General features: G+C 44.2%; 1 protein-coding gene and 1 long non-coding RNA gene across 3 annotated transcripts in view; both read right to left on the bottom strand.

Annotated features, from left to right (window-relative positions):
• LOC128692960 (uncharacterized) overlaps positions 1-1,577 on the bottom strand; it is a 65,172-nt gene extending 63,595 nt beyond the window's left edge. Inside the window, exons 1-2 of the long non-coding RNA XR_008407647.2 lie at positions 1,510-1,577; positions 42-136 (exon numbers count right to left, since the gene is read on the bottom strand). This is a non-coding gene — a long non-coding RNA (uncharacterized lncRNA). The remainder of the gene's footprint in view (positions 1-41; positions 137-1,509) is intronic.
• The window catches only part of LOC128692958 (uncharacterized), a 239,901-nt gene that overhangs the window by 82,413 nt on the left and 142,019 nt on the right, over positions 1-15,469 (bottom strand). The gene's annotated exons all lie outside the window — the stretch shown is intronic.

The following is a 15,469-nucleotide window of genomic DNA, read 5'->3' as shown; positions in this document are numbered from 1 at the left end:
CTCATTCGCCAAATGATAACAAGGAAATGGGCAATACTTACTAAAATCCGTCGTAAATCCAAGTGTTACTGGTGTAGCAGATGCAATCAACAGGTGTTCAATATAGTTACACTTCAAATATTCAGTACCTGGTAACCTGTAGGTGGAATAACAGTGACCATATACTTTCCTCTACAAATATGGAAACCCAAGACGGAAATGATGACTTCACACACACTCAGAATCCTCTTGCTTGACACACAAACGCAAAGTTTAAACAAACAATGAAAGCTTATGCAATAGTATTTGATTTTCAAGCAGTTTCTGGGGTGTAAATATTGTCAGGTCCGCAATACATTAGGAGCGACAGACTATACATTTCCTGACTGCCTAGTGTGTGTATATAAACCGTTAACAACTCAACCAGACGTACAGAACTAGTCAATACATCAGTTACTAAACGGCTATATTCACCCCACTTTTAAAAAAGGTACAATAAAATTATATTTGTTGCAATGAAACTGGTGTATAGATGAAAAGGCAACGAGAAAGCGTGTGAATTGCACAAGATAAAATAAATATATAGAGAAATGAGTAAGAACGAGTGTTGAAACACTGATGGCAGAGTAACCAGTGCTTGGCAACTCCAAGTTAATACACCTCACTACCACGCGGCTCCATGATAACGATATCTAATATCTTCCTTTCCCTCAACAGATGAATGTACCTGTTTTATGTCGTCAACCTAAATTCACAGGATTACAAAATGCAATACAGGAGTCAAAAGCACAATTCTGCTGGAACCGTATCGAAAAACAGATCTTCAGTAGATCAATACTATTTATATCATTATAACTAATCACAGGTAAGGGAATAAACATCGCCAAAATTGTGTAATAAACGTGGATATTATAAGCCACTGTGACATATACAGATATGTGCGGTAAGGCCGTTAGTTATATGTCACTTCACAGGAGCCGAAACAGAGCACCGCTCATACCACCACGGGAAGTGGTATGTCAAGCTTCATCAGCTCACACTGGCTTTTCCAAGTACTCTTGCTTATCGTCAACGTCACAAAAAAAAAAAAACTGAATTTTACTGTAATTGACTATAACCCTAACCCGACTATAGCTGTCATTCAATCATCGACTGTTTCACCTATATAACGATGGCAGTATTATTGAAACATTCATTTTATCTTATATATATATATATATATATATATATATATATATATATATATATATATATATATATATATATATATATATATATATATATATATATATATATATATATATATATATATATATATATATATATATATATATATATATATATAATATATATACATACATACATATATGTCCTCAAGTAAAATGTATGCACATAGTGTGCTGACAACATCCACCACAAGAGTAACTTGAAAAATGTCCAAAAAAAAAAGTAGTAAACACGCAGTTGAGAAGGGTGGAAACCAGCAATTTGCAGGCTGACGCGCAGCCACAGGAGCACACCGAGACGCACCTCACCCCTAGCTAAGTCGACACACTACTGACTGACCCACCACCAGCCACAAGCCCCGAGGCCTGAGACCACATCCCACCCTCCACACCAGCACCCACGAGGCCCGAGACCACATCCCAGCCTCCGTACCAGCACCCATGAGGCCTGAGACCACATCCCAGCCTCCACACCAGCACCCACGAGGCCCGAGACCACATCCCAGCCTCCACACCAGCACCCACGAGGCCCGAGACCACATCCCAGCCTTCACACCAGCACCCACGAGGCCCGAAACCACATCCCAGCCTCCACACCAGCACCCACGAGGCCCCAGACCACATCCTAGCCTCCACACCAGCACCCACGAGGCCCGAGACCACATCCCAGCCTCCATACCAGCACCCACGAGGCCCGAGACCACATCCTAGCCTCCACACCAGCACCTACGAGGCCCCAGACCACATCCCAGCCTCCATACCAGCACCCACGATGCCCAAGACCACATCCTAGCCTCCATACCAGCACCCACGAGGCCGGAGACCACATCCCAGCCTCCACACCAGCACCCACGAGGCCCAAGACCACATCCTAGCCTCCACACCAGCACCCACGAGGCCCGAGACCACATCCTAGCCTCCACACCAGCACCCACGAGGCCCGAGACCACATCCCAGCCTCCACACCAGCACCCACGAGGCCCAAGACTACATCCCAGCCTCCACACCAGCACCCACGAGGCCCGAGACCACATCCCAGCCTCCACACCAGCACCCACGAGGCCCGAGACCACATCCCAGCCTCCACACCAGCACCCACGAGGCCCAAGACTACATCCCAAACTCCACAACAGCCCCTACGAGAAAAAAAATCTTAATAAGCAGAAGGCATTGAACGTGCACCCTCTGGGAAGACATAGTAGGGGGAACATGATCGAAGTATTCAGTGGGAGAAACAATAGATTTAGAAAGGACATAGAGTTGTAGATGAATGAAATATGCTCCCAGGTGACGTCATTGAGGCTGGAACTTGGGGAAGCTTTAAATACAAGATGGAGACCTGGGTGGGTAAGGGTGGGCGTGAGTCTGACCTTCCTGGCATGGGCCATGGACAAATTTATGAACTTGTCGGTTCTCTGAACCATTTATCTACATTCCTGTCAGACACATCATCATCTTGAGATCTTGATACAGGGAATTCTACCCTTGCCTAAAATATAGGCGTGACCTACTTCCACCTGTGGATTTGTCCATGGTGACACCTACTACGACTGCTTCACCTCACCCGTCTACAATATATTAGCCCCCTTCTTCGAGCATATGCCGTAATATCTAATGGTTATAATTATATCCATAATATTTAAAGGGGTGGACCGGTAAGCCAGCGGATGGCCTCGGTCAGATGACCAAAAGCTCGAGCTGTAGGTCATCATATGACTAAGACCCGCGTCAGGAAACACTTGTCCTGTTTTTTGACAACCCTACCTAACCTAACCATATGCTGTATTATTTTCGAGACTGATTACATCGACTCCTGCCTAATCTTTATTCATTCTTCTTTGTATTGGACTGATGAAGCCACTGTGTGGCGAAACGTTTCCACAATGAAGACACCCAACCGTTGCACATTTGTCTAATTTATCAATTTGTAGGTTCTCTGAACCATTTATCAACACAGACCAGTAAGCCTGCTGCTATGTTCCATCATTCTTGTGATGTGTATCTAAATTTAACTCTTTTTCTCTCCTTCTCTCAGCAACAATGAGAGGACACAACAGGTGAGATACCTAGGCGGGTTTGTCAGTGACTATTTAATCAACCGCTCACGTCAACATATGACTAACACCCGCGTCACTATTTTTACTCGATGAAGAAAATACCCTCAGTGGTACCGCAGCAAAGCTTGGGCAATAACGTGACCACATTAGTTTGAAACACTTCCTATTACAAAGTCAAATTATGGGACAGTGATGATGTAATATATGAAGTTAGGATACAGGATGTCTCCAATGCTTCCTACATAATGCATACAAGCGGTGTAACGACGAAACACGTTTCGCTATACACAGAAGGAAACTGCCCCAATAAAAGCTTCTTCCGCAACGTGTCTTTATTCCTTACTCAACTTGTTACTCTCACTATGTTGTGAAACCTCAGCTATATAGGAAGCTGGAGCTGTAGCAATCTACGCCCTGTTATATCCTAGTAGTACTAATTATAGCCTACGACTCCCACGTTTACGCAACATTCTACGCCACTACGCACGGCATAAAACACCCCATTCCCACACAACGTCATGCAACACGCTTGTCTATAAATCCTCAACGAAAAACAAACATATACCTTCCGACGCACCAAATAAACGCACCCGGAAACAATAACATTTGGTCGTACTGAATAGAATAAACATGCTCAGAAATACACTTAATAAGGCATTACGTAAATATGTTACATTCACGATAATGGATAACAGTATAAAATATATCACAGTAGAAAAGCTGAGCTTTCTCCATTCTTCCAGCGAGGGAGGTAATTATGAGCAACGTGTGTGCGCCGCTCATGGCTGTTTGCGAAAACTAAAACTGAAATTAAGTTCAGAAAATGCGCACAAAGTGAGATATAATTTGGAAAAAAAAGAGAAAATATCCAGTTTGCGGGTGCACGTACTTGAAGGTGAGTGGTGTGAGCATTCGGAGTACAACTGAAAAGTCTCGGGTTCAATCCCTGAATTGGGAAAGAGGGTAACTCAAAAATATAAACACAGTAAAAGCTTTTATTTACAAACTTTTCGCCCGCTGTGAGGGTTTGGGCAGATACTTGACACAAAGCTCCCTCACAGTGGCCGAAACATTATTAAATAAAAAGCTTAATGTATGTTTTGACTCTACTATTTGTCGGCTTTCACCATCTACTGCTCAACAGGGAAAGCCATGGTCAAGGCTCCTTACACCTGCTGCCCCTGATCACCTAACAGTATACAGGAACCCGGGAATTAGTTAACGGTTGTGAGGGGGGGGGGTAAGCGCAAATAATAATAATAATATTTCAACACAGTGATCAGAAAGTAATCTGGACAACGAAGTGGAAAAGGAAGGCTCTATACACAACTTAGAGAATAGGTATGAGAGTTCACGAGGCTAGGAGTGAACCCAACTGAGAGTTGAGAGCCGGGCCATGATCTAAGACTCGACCCCTCCAACCACATACAGGTAAGCACACACAGACGCGCACGCACACGCCGCGAGCACACAAACATACACACCGGGGCCAGGAGCTATGAATCGACCCCTACAACCACAATTAGGTGAGTACACACACACAAAGACGTGAGTGAGAGCAAGACCACAAGTGAAGGTTTGTTTACCAAGCATTGATACGCAAGTTAAGCGAGGGAAGAGGTGCAGCAACACGAAATGAAATAAGCTTTAATCTTAATGAACGAGGAAGTACAACTCAACACGTACTTCACCTGAGAGAAATGGACACGAATGGATTCATGTACGACACTTGTTGAAGACGTTTCTGTCCTTAGAACCTGATCACGTCAAAAATATGAACATTTAAAGTGATCAAGGAAGAGTTTTCAATAAAGGTGTCCTCGGTGAGCGTATTACGTCTATTAACCTCAAGTTGTGGTTAGTCACTTGCATTCTTAATACGCTTATTTCACCTGCTTCACTTTAGGAGAAAATAAATATATTCTTTCTGATCTAGCAGAGTCATACGCACAAACATTAGAACAATACGCTGCATTGGTTAGTTGAACAAAACACCATGGGTGACACTGGTCAGATGTTAGTTAGGCTTTCCTAGTATGGGTTAATATTCTTTTTTGTATGTTCATATATACTGCCACAGGCCTGCTGGCCAATGCTATGCAGATCCTATTAACCACAAACCATTTTCACGAGTGGATTAAATCTGGATATCTTTAAATTTTGGAATATATAAGTTACGCTCGTGTTTGGCAGATGTACAAATAAAGATAATTGACCGTCTGTATTTGAGTGGAACGTTGTCTTAATGAAGGCGGCTTCTGTTACAAGTGTGTTTGTATTAGCCAGTTCTTTAATCATACGTTTTCCCCTGGTAGTGTTGAAAGTGCCTCCATGAACGAGGTAGATAGTAGCAATGCTGATACCACCTCCATGACTGAGGTAGATTGTGGCAGTGTTGATACCGCCTCCATGACTGAGATGACTGAGGTAGATAGTAGCAATGCTGATACCACCTCCATGACTAAGGTAGATTGTGGCAGTGTTAACAATGCCTGCAGAACCGAGGTAGATAGTGGCAGTGTTGACACCGCCTCCAAGACTAAAGCAGATAATGGCAGCTGATAAGTACGTCTCGTCTACACAGTAAGCTGCTTCTGCAGCAGCAGTGGAGATGTAATGTCCCTGTTCACCTAGCAGCAAGTAGGTACCCGGGTGTTAGCTGACTGGTGTGGGCCAATCACTTTTACAGCCCTTAGCCTGTAAAATTGATTTGTGTAAAAAAAAATTATTATTTATCAACTTCTCGGTATTGTATACCATTTTTATATTCACAGATAATGGCGGTGTTTACATTTTTTATATTCATAGACAATGGCAATGTTTACACTACCTCCGGGATCAAGGCAAGCAATGACAGTGTTTGTTCAATGTTTCACTCAAACTAACTACATCCTCCATCCCACAGCCAGAAAAGCAACTCTCATTCTTCCTTAGTTATTTTCGAGGCCTGGTCACAGACCGGGCCGCGGGGGCGTTGACCCCCGAAACCCTCTCCAAGTATCCTTTTCCTGTAACCTGTCACCAAAAATTAGTACCTGCTGGAACGCTCAATACTGTTATAGGACTGAACTTATTACATTCGTATTTGAAAGGGACAAATTAATAAACAAATATAAATTGGGACGCCAAGTCCTGCGAAAGTAAACATGAGTAGCAACTACTACTAGGCTAAGGAGACACCATGAAAAATCACCGTTATATGAGGTGCCCAACTAATTCACCACAATCTCATGATGGAACCATCATCTGCTGACTATTAAAGTGATAAACACTGTAGCATCACTTTCTACTGACTATTAATGACATACTATAGCATCACATTCTGCTGACTACTAACATTCTATTAACTACTGACATTCTACTAACTAGTAAACAGTGATAAACACTACAGCATCACATTCTGCTGACTACTAAACAGTGATAAATGCGGAACGTTAACTGGACTGTAGCCTATTATTTGGTTAAGACAGCGAGAAAATAAAGGAGAAATCGACTTTTCAAAGTACTCATCTGAGGCCCGTATTAATTTTTCTTATAAACTCTTTCGATTTAAATATTTTTAGATTAACTAGACAAAGTATATAGACTACGTGGGTTTGGTTCATTCTTGTGAATATAACAACAGCAGTTTACCTTAATAGACGAGTTAGTCAAGCGAATATCTTGTACTACGATGGGGAAATTAGGCCCTGAAGCAATATTTAGGGATGGAAAGAGACGAGAAAGTTTTGGAAGGGTCGTGTGATTAATGTCTGGTATTCCAATACCATCCGACTACACCTGGTATTACAATGAGTATGTGGAGTCAAAGACTCAAGAGTGTATACGCTCAGGTACACAACTTTCATGTGTTAATACAAGTGCCAGTGAGAGGTGTGCGTGTCTTATGCACTCTGGCAGCCTTCAACACACTCACAGTATTAAGCATACTACAGCACGTTCACAGCTGGAGCGTTCATGTGAGAACCAACACACAACACTCACTACCACAGGTGGGAACACCACCACACGTAGCAACATGAACACTCAACACCACGGGTGGGAACACTACGACATGTAGGAACACGAACACTCAACACCACAGGTGGGAACACCACCACACGTAGCAACATGAACACTCACCACCACAGGTGGGAACACAACCACAAGTAGGAACACGAACACTCACCACCACAGGTGGGAACACCGCCACAAGTAGGAACACGAACACTCACCAACACAGGTGGGAACACCACCACCCCAGGAGGGAACACCACCACCACAGGTGGGAACACCACCACAAGTAGGAACACGAACACTCACCACCACAAGTGGGAACACCACCACAAGTAGGAACACGAACACTCACCACCACAAGTGGGAACACCACCACAAGTAGGAACACGAACACTCACCACCACAAGTGGGAACACCACCACTCACCACCACAAGTGGGAACACCACCTCAGGAGGGAACACCACCACCTCAGGAGGGAACACCACCACCTCAGGAGGGAACACCACCACCACAGGTGGGAACACCACCGCAAGTAGGAACACGAACACTACCACAGGTGGGAACACCACAAGTAGGAACACGAACACTCACCACTACAGGTGGGAACACCACCACCCCAGGTGGGAACACCACCACCACAGGTGGGAACACTACCACAAGTAGGAACACCTTCACAAGTAGAAACAAGAGCACTCACCACCACAGGTGGGAACACCACCACAAGCAGGAATACGAACACTGTATAATAGTATTGGTTGTATTAGTTTTTCTGTGTACTTGTATTGTGTGTATTCGCTTTTCTGTGTCCTTGCATTATTTGTATTATATTTTCTGTCCTTGTATTATTTGTATTAGCTTAATAACCTTCTGGAGAGCAAATCGCAGCCATTATATCTAGTTAGTAGCTCAGGTGTTATTTTTTATCCAACATACTGCCATGCAGTCACATTGAAGCTCTTACTGATAATAACAGTCTTGCACAAATGCCAAAGTGCTTATCTTGTCACTGTCCTGGTACACTCTGACTGGTAAAATGAGGCTGTGGGAACACACCATACACCCTTAACAATTCTGGCTGCGAGAGTACAGTTACTGTCTAGCTTTTAATGGATAGAGGATCAAGCCTCTAGATAATACGTGGGAGTACAGGGGAATAAGAGACAGCGGAGGACCTGGAAGTCCATACCGAGGGTATCTGCTAACAATTATCCATTTCTAACTAGATTAAGGGTATTTTGTATTATCTACGTGAATGAATCAAATGTAGGAGACAGAGAGAGAGAGAGAGAGAGAGAGAGAGAGAGAGAGAGAGAGAGAGAGAGAGAGAGAGAGAGAGAGAGAGAGAGAGAGAGAGAGAGAGAGAGAGAGAGAGAGAGAGAGAGAGAGAGAGACAGAGACAGAGACAGAGACAGAGACAGAGACAGAGACAGAGAGACAGAGAGACAGAGACAGAGACAGAGAGAGAGAGAGAGACCGAGACCCTGACTTGTACAAGTCAACAGGTGTAAATGAATTATGCAAGCATCCGTTAATGTGTGAACCAGCCTCGTATATAGCAGTGACACGCTTCCCCAGCCAGGAAGTTATAACTCTCCAATGTACACCTAACTTACCATGGTAACTTAGGCAGTTCTAACTTACTATGTTACCAAAGTGACTTCTGATTTACTGTACCACGTTACCATAGGGATTTCTGACTTACCATGTCACCACAGGACTTCTGATTTACCATGTTACCATAGGTAATATCCCCTAAATTTGTATCTTATACAAAACACGTAATTAGGCATCGCCAAACGATGACCTTTAAGTGGTTGCGTGATTTTTCTTTTGTTTCTCCAACGTTTCCATTTCATTTCGCTCACAACTCGACAACCCCCTCAACCGATCGACTTCAAATTTTGATCGCTTGTGCATAGTAACTAGGACCAGATTCTAGGAACACTTGGCATATGCGGGTGCCTTATGACCAAAGATGTTGACACTATTCCCAGCATCCTGGAATGGCTCAAATAACCTCCCAAACCCTAAGAAGCGTAGCTTCAAACGTTGAAATAGCTCGCCTCGTAATTTGACAAGGGTGGGTGCTGATGTGACCATTTTATGGGTAAAATAGTGTGACATTTTGATTCCTATTTAATGTTAAAAATATCTGAGTCTACTTCTAAATGGCTTTAATATTGTGGAAATTATTATTATTATTATGTGAGCAAATCACCTGCAGGAGGCTTACAGGGCATTACCTGAATTATTATCTGCAAGTAATTTGGGTGAGGTAAGTGGGGCTTAGTCATAGTAGGTCACTGAACTGCAACTCCTTCGACTGCCCCCTTCTTCACCACTCACAAAAAGCTAGACCTGACATTAAATTAATAATTATAATATTAAAACCAGCTACTTTAGTAATTAAAGTTGTGTGGACTGTATGACAATTTCAGGACATGATCTCCAGAAATGATTAATGGGAACACTAATACACAGAGACAGGGTAAAATTTCTAATTAACAGAATGTATGATTATAAAAACACCATACATGCAATTATTAAAAAGAGAAACTTTTATATTAACACTCACCATATATGCTGCAGGTGGAATGCACCCTAATGCCTACCTACAAATATAATCTAACTGGCCAGTCAGTATCTAACTGTTAAGTAGCATGGTGTACTTCCCTGGGGGAGGTGCGATGACGCCGCATCATTCATTTTCCATTCTCACCACCCTATTATGGAGGCTTTGTAAATTTCCTGTCCCTATTCTTCAATGGGGGACATTAATGAAGGCTCCAAATACAAATTTAGGCCAAAACACACCAAATTTGGCCTCCGAGAACGCCTGATTACATTGCACAATTAAAGGACCTGTCTTCACACATTAAATTCAATATGGCGTGTCTTGCCAAATCTGTCAATGTAACTAAAAAAAATATGAAATCGTTGGAACTTTTCATAAAGTACACTCTTAAAAAAACACAAAATATATTTTTTTAAGGACTGTCCAAAATTTAAAATCTAATACAACTGTAAAAAAAGAGAAAGATTGCAAACACGTATTTTTATAGTGTTTTTAAATTTCATGAGTTTAGTAAAGCCTTAAATACTGCAAGGCAAGATGCTTAAGTCGTCCTCTTTACCTACGCAGTTTTCTCATCCTGTCTATTGTTTTCGTTCATAACTTTGGAACATCTTATCAGATCGGCTTCATTATTATTATTATTATAATCAAAAAGAAGCGCTAAGCCACAAGGGCTATACAGCGCTGCAGGGTAGGGAAGGAAGCGAGGGTATTGGATGGCAAAAGGGAGGAGGGATGATCAGTAGGTTACAGAAAACAGCGAGGCAGGGGATAGTACGGGGGTAGAGGGTAGCAAGAGATTGAAGTAGAAAGGGCTGAAGGTATCAGAATTTGTGAAGTAAGTCAGTTGTTGTCAAAAAGTCATTGAGAGAGTCCGGATGAAAGGTGGGTCCATCAGCGAGAAGGGAAGGTAAAGAGAGAGCAGCGGAGCGAAGACGACGACGGAGGTAAATTCTGCGTGCTCGTTGATAAAGTAGGCAGTCCAACAGAATGTGGCTGACTGATAATGGAGCTTGGCAATTCTCACAGAGAGGAGCAGGGCGCCTCTCCATGAGATATCCATGAGTAAGACGAGTATGGCCAATGCGAAGACGGGAGAGAGTAGTCTCCCAACCTCGACACTGGTGATAAGAAGACGGCCAGTAACCTATACTCGGTTAATAGATTGAAGTTTGTTGCCGAGCATAGTAGACCAACGTTGTTGCCAACGGGTGTGAAGGTGGGAAGATATTGCAGCAAAATAGTCCGTAAATGAAATACCTCTATATGAAACTGGTAGGTCATGTACTGCTGACCGCGCAGCAGTGTCTGCCTGTTCATTGCCCTGTACGTCAACATGACCAGGGACCCAACAAAAAACGATATCTTTATGCTTCGTAAAGATGCGGCGTAGCCAAAGTTGGATACGGAGGACTAAGGGGTGAGGTGTATCAAATTTCTGTATAGCCTGTAAAGCACTAAGGGAGTCTGAGACAACCAGAAATGATGACACAGGCATAGATGCAATACGGATAAGTGATGCAAGGATGGCATACAATTCAGCAGTAAAAATACTAGCCAAAGATAGTAAATGCCCTCGTACAACGCTGTCCGGAAACACTGCTGCGAATCCTACGCCATCAGAAGACTTAGAGTCATCTGTGTACACAGCAATGGCATGAGAATGAGAGTGAAAGTGGTCAAGAAAAAGAGAGCGGGAAGCGACCGTAGATGGTGGGCTTTCGAGCAAGGGAGAGAGAAAGAACAGGGGTCTATGGTAAGGGGTCTATGGTAAGGGGTCTATGGTAAGGGGTCTATGGTAGAACGTCCCTTACGAAAGCCATATTGACGAGTGGAGGGACTGTTGTGTCTCTCTAAATACCACACTAAACGTCTATTTACTAGGCGTTCCATCACTTTGCAAACTGCACTGGTAAGAGCAATGGGACGATAGTGGGAGGCTTCATGTCCCGTAGTGCCTGGTTTGCGGAAAGGGAGAACAATGGCGGATTTCCACAGCTGTGGAAGGACTCCTTGTGACCAAATAAGATTGTAAAGGTGTAATAGAACTGCAAGGGCTGACTGATGTAAATGTTGTAGCATATGAATATGAATGTCGTTGGGCCCAGCTGCCGATGATCGGCAAGCTGAGAGTGTTGCCTCCAGTTCTTGAAGTGTAAAAGGCACATTATACTGTTCTTCTCTGAGAGAAGAAAAGCCCAAGGGTGCTAACTCTCTGGCAGACTTTGAGGAAAGAAATGAGGGGCATAGATAGAGTCCCTGAGAAATATGGACCAGATGATTGCCAATTTCATTGGCAACATCTAGTGGGTTTGCTATATCAACACCGGCAACCCGCAGAACAGGAGTTGGGTCAGGAGAATACTTACCACTCAGTTTTCGTACTTTTTTCCAGAGGAAGCAGAGGTGATGGTGGAGACATAATCTCGCCAGCAAGTGTGTTTAGCATCACGGATGACACGGCGAGCGATCGCACGCTTCTGCTTAAAATCAAGAAGTCTCTCTGTGGTTCTATTGTACCGGTACCTGCCCCATGCAGCGCGTTTCAAACGTACTACACGAGCACAAGCAGGAGACCACCAAGGCATGCATTTCTGAGAATGCCTGCCCGAAGTTTGGGGTATATAATTAGAAGCTGCGGTTAAAACGGAGGACGAGAAGAGATGTAAAAGCTCATCGATGGAGGACGAAGAAGGAACCTCTCTAAAAACAGTTAGGTGTGACTAAAGGTTCCAATTTGCCTGATCAAATTGCCAGCTTGAGATGCAAAGAGGTGGTGAATATGAAGGGGAAGTAAGAATGATTGGGAAATGATCGCTGTCATGTAAGTCTGGGAGAACAGACCAAGTGAAGTCTAATGCGGCAGAGGAAGAGCAGACTGAGAGATCAATGCAAGAGAGAGTGTGAGTCCGATGATCAAAATGGGTGTGAGTACCTGTATTTAAAACGTGGAAGGGGTGGGGGCAAGAAAAGCCTCTAACTGAATGCCACGGGAATCACAGTGAGACCTCCCCAGAGGAAATGGTGGGCATTAAAATCGCCAAGTAACAGAATCGGTGGCGGTAATGACGAAACAAGAAAGGCAATATCCGGAATAGATAATGCCCGAGGAGAGAGATATAAAGAACAGAGCGTATACCACCTATGCAAGTGGATACGGGCTGCTGTGTAATGCAGCGAAGTACGAACAAATAGCTGATGGTACGGAATATCAGTGCGTAGAAGAAGGGCACTTTCATTAAAGGTCCCATCAGGAAAAGGATCTGAAGAATACAATAAATTATAGCCTGAGATGGGAGAGATAACAGCAGAGTGTAATTTTGGTTCTTGTAAGCAAACACCAACAGGGGAAAACTGGGAGAGTAACATCTGAAGCTCACCCCGATTACCCCTGAGGCCGCATATATTCCACTGTAAATAGGCCATGATTGGCAATGATAAAGATACCTGAAATCCACAGGTAAGGGTTCTTACAGACTAGAGGGGTTAGAAAAGTCCACATGCGGAGGCAGTGGAAAACGTTCAAGCAGCGAAGGAATGGTGTGCTGTGAAGAAAGGAGTTGCGCAGATGGAGCAGAGGAGAGAGAAGGAACGGAGGGTGGATCAGTGTCCATTGATGGTTTGGTCTCTGCAATATATTCAGAGATTGCTTCAAGTGTTTCAGAATTCAGAGATGTCGTATGGGAGACAATATTGGAAATGGTAGGGGGAGGATGAGTAAAGATTGGAACTGTAATGGACTGTACCAAGGTAGGGGGGGGGCGAAAGGGTGGAGGGAACTGGAGAAGTGTGGAAGGGGACAGAAGAGGCAGAAACCTGGGAGGTGGCAGAAGAGGAAGAAACTTGGGAGGGAACAGGGGAGGAAGGTACAGTATGAAGAGGAGGGTGAACCTCTACACTTGTAACAGAGCCAGTGAGAGGGGAAGAACCAGGTACAGAGACAGGGAAGGTAAAATGAGGAGGTGGAAGATGGGTAGGAGGTGTTAACAGACCTTTTTTTGACTTTTGAGAAGTAGAGGGACGACTAGGAGGAGTTGTCATACGAGATCTCGTCACTACTGAGGCTTGTGAGGGAGAACACGAAGAAGCGAGATCAGACTGAGGCGTTGAAGTAGGGACGTCTGAGCCTAGGACAGCAAAAGAATTAGATACAGGAGTGACTATGGGAGAGGTAACCACAGAGGTGGTTGCAGAAGATGGGATCCCAGAAGTGGGGGGACGTTTTTAAACACGGGAATAAGAAACACGAGGTAGTCTTCCTTGGAGGCGGAGATGAGAAACTGCCATGGCATAAGGGAGACCTTCTGCCTCTTTGAGGTAACAAATTTCCCGCTCGTTTAAGTAGACTTGAGAACGGTGAGAGTACGAAGGGTGAGCCTCATGACAATTAAGGCAAGAGGGAGGTCGACTGCAAGACATATCAGAATGGTCATCGGTACCACAGACCGGGCATTCGGCGATAGATCTGCAATATTTCGCTGGATGGCCAAATCGCCAGCAATTTCTACACTGTTGTGGTGTAGGGATCACCTTTCGAACTTGTAAACGATGTCCTGCTACATAAACTGAGGATGGGAGTTCACGGCTGTCAAATGTTAAATGAGCCACATTGCTAGGGTATCGTCTCTGCCCGCGGGCAGGAAGAACATAAGTGTCTACCTTGAGGATTGGGAGATCTTGGAGTTCCAGCTGTTCAAGAATGTCAGTGCCACATGTCTGGAAATTTTGTTGAACTATGGTATGGGGCAGAAGGACGGTACCACTACAAGAATTGAGGGAATGATTTTTTCAATAGTGACAGGAACAGTATCGATATGGGAAAGACGAGAAAGCTCATGAGCCTGGGTAAGATAAGATAAGATTTCGTTCGGATTTTTAACCCCGAAGGGTTAGCCACCCAGGATAACCCAAGAAAGTCAGTGCGTCATCGAGGACTGTCTAACTTATTTCCATTGGGGTCCTTAATCTTGTCCCCCAGGATGCGACCCACACCAGTCGACTAACACCCAGGTACCTATTTGCTGCTAGGTGAACAGGGCAACAGGTGTAAGGAAACATGTCGAAATGTTTCCAACCGCCGGGAATCGAACCCGGGCCCTCCGTGTGTGAAGCGGGAGCTTTAGCCACCAGACCACTGAGCCTGTGGTCGTACGGTGATGATGCGCGTACCGCTCTTAAGAGCATGAAAAGAAATATCTTTACCAACATGGCGTAGGAGTGCCTTGCCAATACTGTGGTCAGAAAGATAGGCAGTAGAGGAAGTCAGTCGTAAAATCAAGAATTTAGTCCATTGTGCAGTCTGAAACTGAGCGTGGAAAGGTAGTGAAGGACGTATCGATCTTTTCTGAGAAGAACGAGAAGGTGGAGAAGTATCATCAACAGGTAATTGTCGTTGGCATTTAGGCGTGGGACCAGAGTTGGTCCGACGTGGAATGGGGCGGCGATTCGAAAATTGCCGCACCATAGAGGAAGAGGCCGGAAGCATAGTCAGAGGAGAGCGAAGGTCAGATAAATCGAAGGAGTCAGTCGAGGCCTCAGTACCTGAAGCGGGTGAGGAAACAGCACCGCAAGAGGTACAGAGGTATGAGAGTGTCCGAAGAGTGGTCCAAAAACGAGGCGGGGTCAGAACAAGGTG

This window comes from Cherax quadricarinatus, chromosome 38, assembly GCF_038502225.1.
Source record: "Cherax quadricarinatus isolate ZL_2023a chromosome 38, ASM3850222v1, whole genome shotgun sequence".
In the NCBI taxonomy this organism is placed as follows: domain Eukaryota; kingdom Metazoa; phylum Arthropoda; class Malacostraca; order Decapoda; family Parastacidae; genus Cherax; species Cherax quadricarinatus.
This window is presented reverse-complemented; position numbering and strand designations above follow the sequence as displayed.